This window comes from Piliocolobus tephrosceles, chromosome 13 (genome assembly GCF_002776525.5).
Source record: "Piliocolobus tephrosceles isolate RC106 chromosome 13, ASM277652v3, whole genome shotgun sequence".
Lineage (NCBI taxonomy): Eukaryota > Metazoa > Chordata > Mammalia > Primates > Cercopithecidae > Piliocolobus > Piliocolobus tephrosceles.
In genome coordinates this window covers 109,000,582-109,010,242 of record NC_045446.1, presented here as the reverse complement: position 1 = coordinate 109,010,242, position 9,661 = coordinate 109,000,582, and the positions used below count along the sequence as shown (strand labels likewise).

Genomic DNA, 9,661 nt, shown 5'->3' with positions numbered 1-9,661 from the left:
GCACTGCTCCAACCTGGAGTACACAGCCATAATCTAAGCATAAGGATACATCAGGCAAATCCAAATTGACAAACATGAAAGACAAAGTCTGAGAAATTTTTCTGGACTAAAGGAAAATAAATGAGACCTGCCAACTAAATGCAGCAGAGAACTCTAGACTGGATACAGTACCAGAGGGAAAAGTATCAAGAATGCCAACACTATTGGTATTCTTGTCAAACTGGAATAAGGACTATAGATTAGAAATAAGTATTGCATTAAGTTAATTTTTTTTTTTTTTTTTTTTTTTTTTTTGAGATGGAGTTTTGCTCTTGTCGCCCAGGTTGGAATGCAGTGGTGCAATCTCGACACACCACAAACTCCGCCTCCTGGGTTCAAGGAATTCTCCTGCCTCAGCCTCCTGAGTAGCTGGGATTACAGGTGCATACCACCATGCCCAGCTAATTTTGTTTTGTTTTGTTTTGTTTTTAGTAGAGATGGGCTTTCACCATGTTGGTCAGGCTGGTCTCGAACTCCTGACCTCAGGTGATCCACCACCTCAGCCTCCCAAAGTGCTAGGATTACAGGCATGAGCCTCCGTGCCTGGGTAAGTTAAATTTTTAAAATCTGGTAACTGTACCATGGTTACATTGGAGAAAATCCTTGTTTTTAGGAAATACTGAAGTATTAAGGGGTATAGAGACATGATGTATGCAACCTACTGTCAGGTAATTCATTAAAAAAATACATACGTTGCACACACATATGATATGGTGATGAATAAAAAGCAAAAACTGTTATTAGTTGGTGACTCTAGGTAAAGCGTCTTTGAGGACTCTTCATACTATCCTTGCAACTTTTCTCTAAGTTTGATGTCATTTATCTCTCAATCTCTATCTCTCTCTTTCTCCATATATTCCATAACCTATGAAGGAAAAAACCCACATGCCAATAATTTCCAAACTAATTTTCTGGCCAACACCAAATTACAGTCTCAAATGAAGAGAGATTTGAAGAAATGTAGCCACATACTCCCTTTTGAGGTTTTCTTTATAATATCTCAGCATTAAAGAATTTGAAATAAGTAAAACCTAAGAAATGATTTAAGAGATGGCAAAAAAAATTACACCATAAATGATAAAGATTTATATATGATTAAACAATTTTACAGCCTGGGCAACATAATGAGAGAGACCCCAACACTACAAAAAGTTTAAAAATGAGTCTGGGCGCAGTGACTCATGCTTATAATCCCAAAACTTTGGGAGGCCAAGGTGGGTGGATTACTTGAGGCCAGGAGTTCAAGATCAGACTGGGCAACATGGTGAAACACTGTCTCTACTAAATAAATAAATAAATAAATAAATAAATAAATAAATAAATAAAACACATGTGCAGGTTTGTTATAAATGTTAAAATAATAAGTAAATAAATTAGCCAAGTGTGACGGCGCATGCTGTGAGTCCCAGCTATTTGGGAGGCTGAGGTGGGAGGATCACTTTGAGCCTGGAAGTTCAAGGCTGCAGTGAACTGAGACTGCACTATTACACTCCAGCATGGGTGACAGAGCGAGACTCTGTTTCAAAAAATAAGAAGAGGAAGAAAAAAATAAAAATATTTCAAATATTTTCTGGGATCAAATATTTATTATATGTAACCCCTTTAAAATATTTGAACATACATATAAAATTTATGATTCCTTTCTGAATCTAAGTCTTGCTTAACATATTAGTAATAATTTCATTTGCTAAGGCCTCAGCAGAGCAGTTTCTCCATACTAAAATTAATGTTTTGGCCGGGTGCAGTGGCTCACGCCTGTAATCCCAGAACTTTGGGATGCCGAGGCAGGTGGATCACCTAAGGTCAGGAGTTCAAGAACAGCCTGGCCAACATGGTGAAACCCCCTCTCTACAAAAATACAGAAAGTAGCTGGGCATGATGGTGGGTACCTGTAATCCCAGCTACTCAGGAGGCTGAAGTGGGAGAATCGCTTGAAACCAGGAGGCAGAGATTGCAGTAAGCCAAGATCGCGCCATTGCCCTCTAGCCTAGGTGACAGAGCGAGACTCCATCTCAAAAATAATAATAATAATAATAAATTAATTAATTATTTAAGGCCAGGCACGGTGGCTCACACTTGTAATCCCAGCATTTTGGGAGGCAGAGGTGGGCAAATCACTTGAGCCCAGGAGCTCAAGACCAGCCTGGGCAACATGGCAAAACCCCATCACTACCAAAAACACAAAAACAAAAATTAGCTGGGTGCGGTGGCACAGTGATCGCAGCTACTTGGGAGGCTGAGGTGCGAGACTCACTTGAGCCCATGTTGCAGAGGTTGCACTGCAGTGCAGATGTTGCAGTGAGCTGAGATGGCACCACTGCACTCCAGTCTGGTGACAGAGTGAGACCCTGTCTCAAAAACAAAAACAAAAACAAATTGCCCGGGGCGCGGTGGCTCATGCCTGTAATCCCAGCAGTTGGGGAGGCCAAAGCAGGTGTATCACTTGAGGTCAGGAGTTGGAGACCTGCCTGGCCAACATGGTGAAACCTTGTCTCTACTAAAAACACAAAAAATTAGTAGGGCATGGTGGCATGTGCCTGTAATCCCAGCTACTTGGGAGGCTGAAGCAGGAGAATCACTTGAACCTGGAAGGCAGTGGGTGCAGTGAGCTGAAGTCGCACACACTGCAGTCCAGCCTGGGCAACAGAGCGAGACTGTCTCAAGAAATATATATATATTATTTTTTTGAAGACCTCAGAACAACTATGACTCAAGAAAAGCCAATTAATTTGGCATTATTGGCAATAGAACATGAATTATGAGAAATGTTTTATTATAACAACATAATTAAGGAATTTCCTGAAGTGAAGGCAAGGAAAATTAATTTATGGAATAAATAGATAATTATGAATTGTGTATCAATTTATTACTCATCTAAATATTGCTAGTCCATCATAAGCGTACCCAGGCAATAATATATGTAATAATATATGCAATAATAGCTAAGTTAACTTATCCTGGATATTTTGTTGACTTTGGATCATACAAAAACCATAGCTTTACTTTTTTTTTTTTTGAGACAAAGTATCTCTCTGTCACCCAGGCTGGAGTGCAATGGCACAATCTCAGCTCACTGCAACCCCTGCCTCCTGGGTTCAAGTGATTCTCCTGCCTCAGCCTCCTGAGTAGCTGGGATTACAGGCAGGTGCTACCAGGCCTGGCTAATTTTTGTACTTTTAGTAGAGACAGGATTTCACCATGTTGGTCAGGCTGGTCTTGAACTCCTGACATCAAGTGATCTGCCTGCCTCAGCCTCCCAAAGTGCTGGGATTACAGGCGTGAACCATCGTACCCGGCCAGCTTTACATATTTTTAAATTTTGTCATTAGAAGGTATATTTGTCAAGGTAGGAGGATAGAGCATACCAGTTAGTTAACTTTCAAATATTTCAAATATTTAGACGTATGATATGACAGCCTGCATTTATACCCTGCCCTATCTCCACAAATACTATGAGGGTGGAGGGTATTCCTTCTATCCCTCTTTAGACAGCTATTTTTATGTTTTTTATTATTTATTTATTTATTTGAGACAGGTCTTGCTCTGTCATCCAGGCTAGAGTACAGTGGCACCATCTTGTCTTACTGCAGCCTTGACTTCCCAGGCTCCAACGATCTGCCCACCTCGGTCTCCTGAATAGCTGGGATTACAGGCGTGCGCCACCACATTCAGCTAATTATTGGAATTTTTTTGTTTGGGTTTTGGTAGAGATGGGTTTTCGTCATGTTGCCCAGGCTGGTCTCAAACTCCTGGGCTCAAGCCATCCACCTGCCTTGGCCTCCCACAGTGCTGGGATTACAGGTATGAGCCATCTTGCCCAGCCATATACCTATCTTTTTAATTTAAAATCATGTTCAGTAAAGACTGTAAAGAATAGCCTTCCCTTCTCATTTATTTGTTTATGGATTTTTTTTTTTTTTTTTTTTTTGAGACAGAGTCTGGCTCTGTAGCCCAGACTGGAGTTCAGTGGCACGATCTCAGCTCACTGCAAGCTCTGCCTCCCAGATTCACACCATTCTCCTGCCTCAGCCTCCTGAGTAGCTGGGACTACAGGCACCGACCACCACGCCCTGCTAATTTTTTGTATTTTTAGTAGAGACGGGGTTTCACTGTATTAGCCAGGATGGTCTCGATCTCCTGACCTCGTGATCCACCCACCTCGGCCTCCCAAAGTGCTGGGATTACAGGCATGAGCCACCGCACCCGGCCTGTTTATGGATATCTTTTTATTATCAGTTTGGAGTCATGGATTCCTTTTTTATTCAAATTGAATGGGTTTTATTCCCTTATAGTCCACACCAGTGTATAGAGATTGTCCTCATTGTTTTTTGTTTTGTTTTTGTTTCTGTTTTTGTTTTTTTGAGACAGAGTCTTGCTCTGTTGCCCAGGCTAGGGTGCAGTGGCACAATCTTGGCTCACTGCAACCTCTGCCTCCCAGGTTCAAACAATTCTTGTGCCTCAGCCTCTCGAGTAGCTGGGACCACAGGCATGCACTACCACGCCTGGCTAATTTTTGTATTTTCAGTAGAGAGGGGATTTCACCATGTTGGCCAGGCTAGTCTCGAACTCCTGACCTCCAGTGATGGGCCTGCCTCGGCCTCCCAAAGTGTTGGGTGTGAGCCACCATGCCCGGCCTGTCCTCATTCTTTTAACAGATGCATAGTACTCCACTGTGTGGAGTTGATGCAAGGATTGTTTTTAGTGGACTCGGTGAAGTGCTGTATCCCACCTCCAAGAGGTTGCCAAGGGGATCTCAGTCACATGTGGATGACATGAGGGAAGAGCCCCCCTCCCCACACTTACCTCTGATTCTACTGTGGGACTATTATGATAAAATGAACTGGCTTGTTGGAGGTAAAATAAGGCCACACTCAGTGTGCAAGAGGCAGGCTCCCCAGAAGGGATTGGCTGTTTTCGACCTCATCACCCAAGGGAAAGGAGGGATCTGAGAAGGGAAATGGAAACTTAGTAAGAGGGGCCTTTTGTTCTGTCCCTCTGGGGCCTGAGCTCTAATGGATTTAAAGTCACTTGTGGTTGCTCCCTTGCTTAACACTACCATTTATACACAGCCTGTTGCTCTGAGTAATTGACCATGGCTTACAAATCCTTTGTAATCTGGCCTCATCCTTCACTAACCTCAGCCTTCCCTTGAAGAATATTAACCAGCTCCTAGCAGCCCCCTGCACATAGCGAGCTCTGTCACACTTCAGACAGCACAGCCCACCCCCATTTGCCTAGTTACCTCCTATTCATCACCTAAAATGAAGCTAGGCATCAACTCTTCCAAGAAGACTTCTTTCGTCACCTCAGGCTGGGTTAAGTAACTGTTTTATGTGCATATTTGCACCCTGGTACGCAGCTCTTTGTGTTATAATTATTTATTTGTCTGTCGCCCTCACGAGACTGTACGTTTCTCAAGCACATGACCTTTGTTTTTAGTTATCATCCTGTCTCCAGCCCCCAGCTTAGTTCCTGACTAGTGTGCTGTATCCCAAATCACAATACACATACGCACCGAGTTATGAGACAGAGAAGAGAACTGCAATGCCCCTCTTGACCTCAAATCCTGTCTGCCCGCATATCATCCCTAGCTTTGTTGCAAGGCTGTCATTACCCAGGATGAAGTGAAATAGGACCCAAGAGTCTGGCTTCTGCGATTCATCAATCCCGCTTTTCAGTCCCCCATCCTCCCACCTGCTCTGTAAGATGAGAAAACAATTCAAACTAGCGGCACCAGGGGGCGCTCTCAGGCCAAGATGAAATCAAGAAACCACGGTAAACCTAAATTCCAATGTCACATCGTTTTTCCATTGCTCAAGAACCTGCAGTGGCTCCCCATTGCCCACCCTATCTTAAGCTGTTCCCCTATAACCTAAGCCCATCTCATCTGCCCAAGCTCCCACGTGCATGCACCCTCTACCGTGCTGAATTTCTACTTAGCCATGTAACTCACAAGGGTGATGCCAAGGGGTAACGGTGTAGCTAAAGCTAGCCCCCTCTCCACTTAGGTAGATCTGGCTGTGTCAACCACTCACATCCCTCTGGTGGTTGGGGAGCCCGGGGTTGGATGAAAATCATCCTGGGCTTTGCCAGTGGCCACAAGTGAGATTCAGTGCCCAGAGCTTCTAGGGGCCTCAGCTCACCATGTACTGCCCCATGTGTGGCAGTGAAACCCAGGCCTTGACAGGTGCCACGTAAAAATAAATACATAAATAAAGCTATCCTCAATGAGCTCCAAGTAAATGGATACTGGAAATGAAAGTAGTGGACTAGGCCAGGTGAGGTGGCTCACGCCTGTAATCCCAACAATTTGGGAGGCTGAGGTGGGCGGATCACTTGAGACCAGGAGTTCAAGACCAGCCCGGCTAACATGGTGAAACCCCACCTCTACTAAAAATACAAAAATTAACCAAGCATGGTGGTGTGCCTGTAATCCCAGTTACTCAGGAGGCTGAGGCAGAAGAATCGCTTGAACCCAGGAGGCAGGGGTTACAGTGAGCTGAGGTCGAGCCACTGCACTTACGCCTGCGCAACTGAGGAAGACCCTGTCTCAAAAAAAAAAAAAAAAAGTAGCGGGATTGCTATGTGAATATAATCTCAAGACAAGCCACCTAGCCTACCCACCAACTCCATTTTCTAGCCGGATGGCTACTCTGACACTTTCCAATAGGGAAATTCTGTAGTTGTCCATATAGGTGCCCCTTGCATGGGTCCCATCTCTCTCTTTTTGCTTGTCATTTCCCCTACCTCAAAAGATCATTCCTCACTCCTCCCTATCTAAACCTGACCTTTCATTGAAGGCTTCATATTTCCGGAAAGACTTTCCTAGCCAGCACAGTCCACACTGACACTCCCTTTTCTGAATCCCAGTCGCACTTCCTGTCTTTACCACACAACTGAGCTCTTAATTCAGCTGTAATTATTACACATAGAGTGTGCAGGTTTTGGAGTTAGTTAGATAAAACTTGGTTCAAATTTTAGTTCCTTGGAGTGAAGACACAATTCCGGAACTTGATAATGGTGATAATTGCATAGCATTGTGAATGTGCTTAATACCACGGAACGCTGACGTTTAAATTGGCTAAAATTCTGTTATGTGCATCTTACCACAATTATTTATTTGTTTATTTTTGGAGATGAATGTCTCCATATGTTGTGCAGGCTGGCCTTGAACTACTGGGCTCAAGCAATCCTCCTACCTCAGCCTCTCGAGTAGCTGAGACCACAGGTACACACCACAGTGTCAACTGTTAACACCATTTTTTGTCTTTTTGTTAAGACAGAATCTCATTCTGTCACCCAGGCTGGATTGCAGTAGCCTGATCTCGGCTCACTGCAACTGCCGCCTCCTGGGTTCAAGCAATTCTCCTGCCTCAGCCTCCCCAGTAGCTGGGGCTACAGGTGCGCGCCACCACACCCAGCTAATTTTTGTATTTTTAGTAGAGATGGGGTTTCACCATGTTGGCCAGGATGGTCTCGATCTCTTGACCTTGTGATCCGCCCGCCTCGGCCTCCCAGAGTGCTGGGATTACAGGCGTGAGCCACCGCGCCGGGCCTCTTTCCTCCCCTCTCTACTCCCGGCTCCAATATCAGCCCTGGCAGCAGCAGTGAGGGTCCCAGGCCTCGCCGGGGGTGGGATGGAACCCACCTTCTCCAAGGCTCCCCCTGGGTTGCTGGCAGCCCCGTGTGGCAGGGAAGAGGAACTGCCCGAGCGTCCTTCAGGGAGGAGAGGGGCCAGAAGACGGCAACGTGGCACCCCCAGGTTTCCCACAGGTTTCCCTCCTGTAGACCAGCTGGCCCTTCCCTCAGTGACGACTCAAAGTCAAATTTGAAGAGCTCTCTGGGGACATTCCTCTCCCTGGGTGGCGGTATTTTGGAGAGCGGATGTGAACTTCCCTGAAGGGGAGAGGTGTAAACTCCCAGCATCCTGCTACCACCCCCGCCCCCATCACCCTTCATTTCCCCAAGTGCAGGCTGGGGGCAGAGGAGAGGGAAGGGGATTACGTGCTGGGGTCGGGGAACCGAGACCCAGGGTGTCACCGCTAACAGCAGCGGGGCACGCAGAGCTGCAGGGAGACCGAGCCGCGCCCCCGCGAAGCCGACGCTGCCATCTGGCTAGAAGGCCCCACTCTTTCTTTAACCAGAGGTCACAGTCTCACTGCCTACCCAGGAGGCAGTCCCGAGACGCCCCCTACGGCCTGGGTTTTCTCCACCCTGTCCCCGTGCCCACCCCAGCTCTGCCTTCCCCGGCTGCACCGCTTTGTAAAGAGGACGTCTGGTCAGACGGAATCACTGCGCTGGCCCGCGCTGGGTCGGGCCTGGGGACCGGATCCAGGACTTCCGGAGAGCCCCAGGGTCCCTGCGCGCCCATCCACCCGCGGTCGCCTGAGCATTTATGGTAATGTTTGGGTTGGGGCGAGCGGCCGGATCCCCGCCCCCTGCCTCCGCCGGGCGGGACCTCGAGGCCGGCTCCTGGGGAGCTTAGCGCCGGCGCCTTCCCGCCGCGGCCGGGTCCCCTGGGTGGAGACCCTGGGTGCCGGAGGCCTGAGGTCCGGCAGGTGGGCTGGCCCCCTTGCGGAGGCTCCTAAGGCCGGGGAGTACCAGAAGGATGGTCCCCAGTTGGTCCGAGGAGGGGTCCGCGGGGTTGGGGGCTCTGATGGGAGGGCTATAATCCCCCTCAGCCTACCCTAACCACCCACTGCTGCCCACCCAATCCCCGCCTCTGGCTTAAGAGTCCATCATCCCCAGGAAGAGTCCTGATGCATCCACATCCTTTCTCCTTCTCTCCCCCCACTCCCTGGCAGGGAAGGGGCGGAGGGAAGAGGCCAGCAGCTCTCAGGGGAGTCGTCGGAATGCTGGGAGCCTGGGAACAGACCCTGCGGTCCCTGGGAAAGCCAGGCTGTGGGAATCCCACCGTCAGCCCCCTCCCCATGATGGGCCACCGGATGTCAGAGACCCCAGTTCCCCAACAGGGATCTTTGTGAGGGTGGGCCCCGCCCCGCCAGTTCAAGCCCCAGCCTGGCTCGACCCCAGAGTTCAGTAGGCCAGCTGTGACGAAGACAGCCCCTCCCCCGCTCTCCGCCCTCCCCCCCCCCCTGCCTGCTCCAACATAATCCTCGCCATTGTGCCCGTTGCCCCCTCCCTCTGCTCCCCCTTTCTAGACCCCTGTACAATGGGGCCTTTGCAGCCTCCAGAATGGAGATGAACTCACGGTTTTTCCAATTTTAAAAATAGCCCCTCCCATCCCCCAGAAGGCCACCCTCCCTCTCTCCCAAGGTGTTGTGGGGTGCACCTCCATCTCGGCTGTGCCTCCTTCCTCCTGCCCTGGGTCAGGTGCGAAGGACATGGGTGAGACAGCGTCCGGCGGGAGCAGGGCTGTTTCCCCCGATTCAATCTCTTCCCCCACATCTCCCACCCACCCCCCAGTACAGTATCCGGTTTCCTGCCCCCCCACCCTTTTCCACCCTGTTTTCACTCCTTCAGTACAATCTTCTCCTACTCACACCCACATTCTGGAAAAATTCTCCACCTTCCCCCCCCCCCCCAAAGACCCAGGCCGGATCCTATTATCCGGCCTGGCCAGGAGGTTCCCCAGTCTCCATAACTGCCAAGATTGTTGGGA

At 48.5% G+C, this 9,661-nt stretch overlaps 1 non-coding gene across 1 annotated transcript; it reads left to right on the top strand.

The window, feature by feature from the left end:
• The first annotated feature begins 6,101 nt into the window (after window positions 1-6,101).
• Window positions 6,102-6,228, top strand: LOC111540390. Its single transcript, XR_002730972.1, has one exon. It is a non-coding gene; the product is annotated as a small nucleolar RNA ACA64 (small nucleolar RNA).
• Window positions 6,229-9,661: the final 3,433 nt, after the last annotated feature.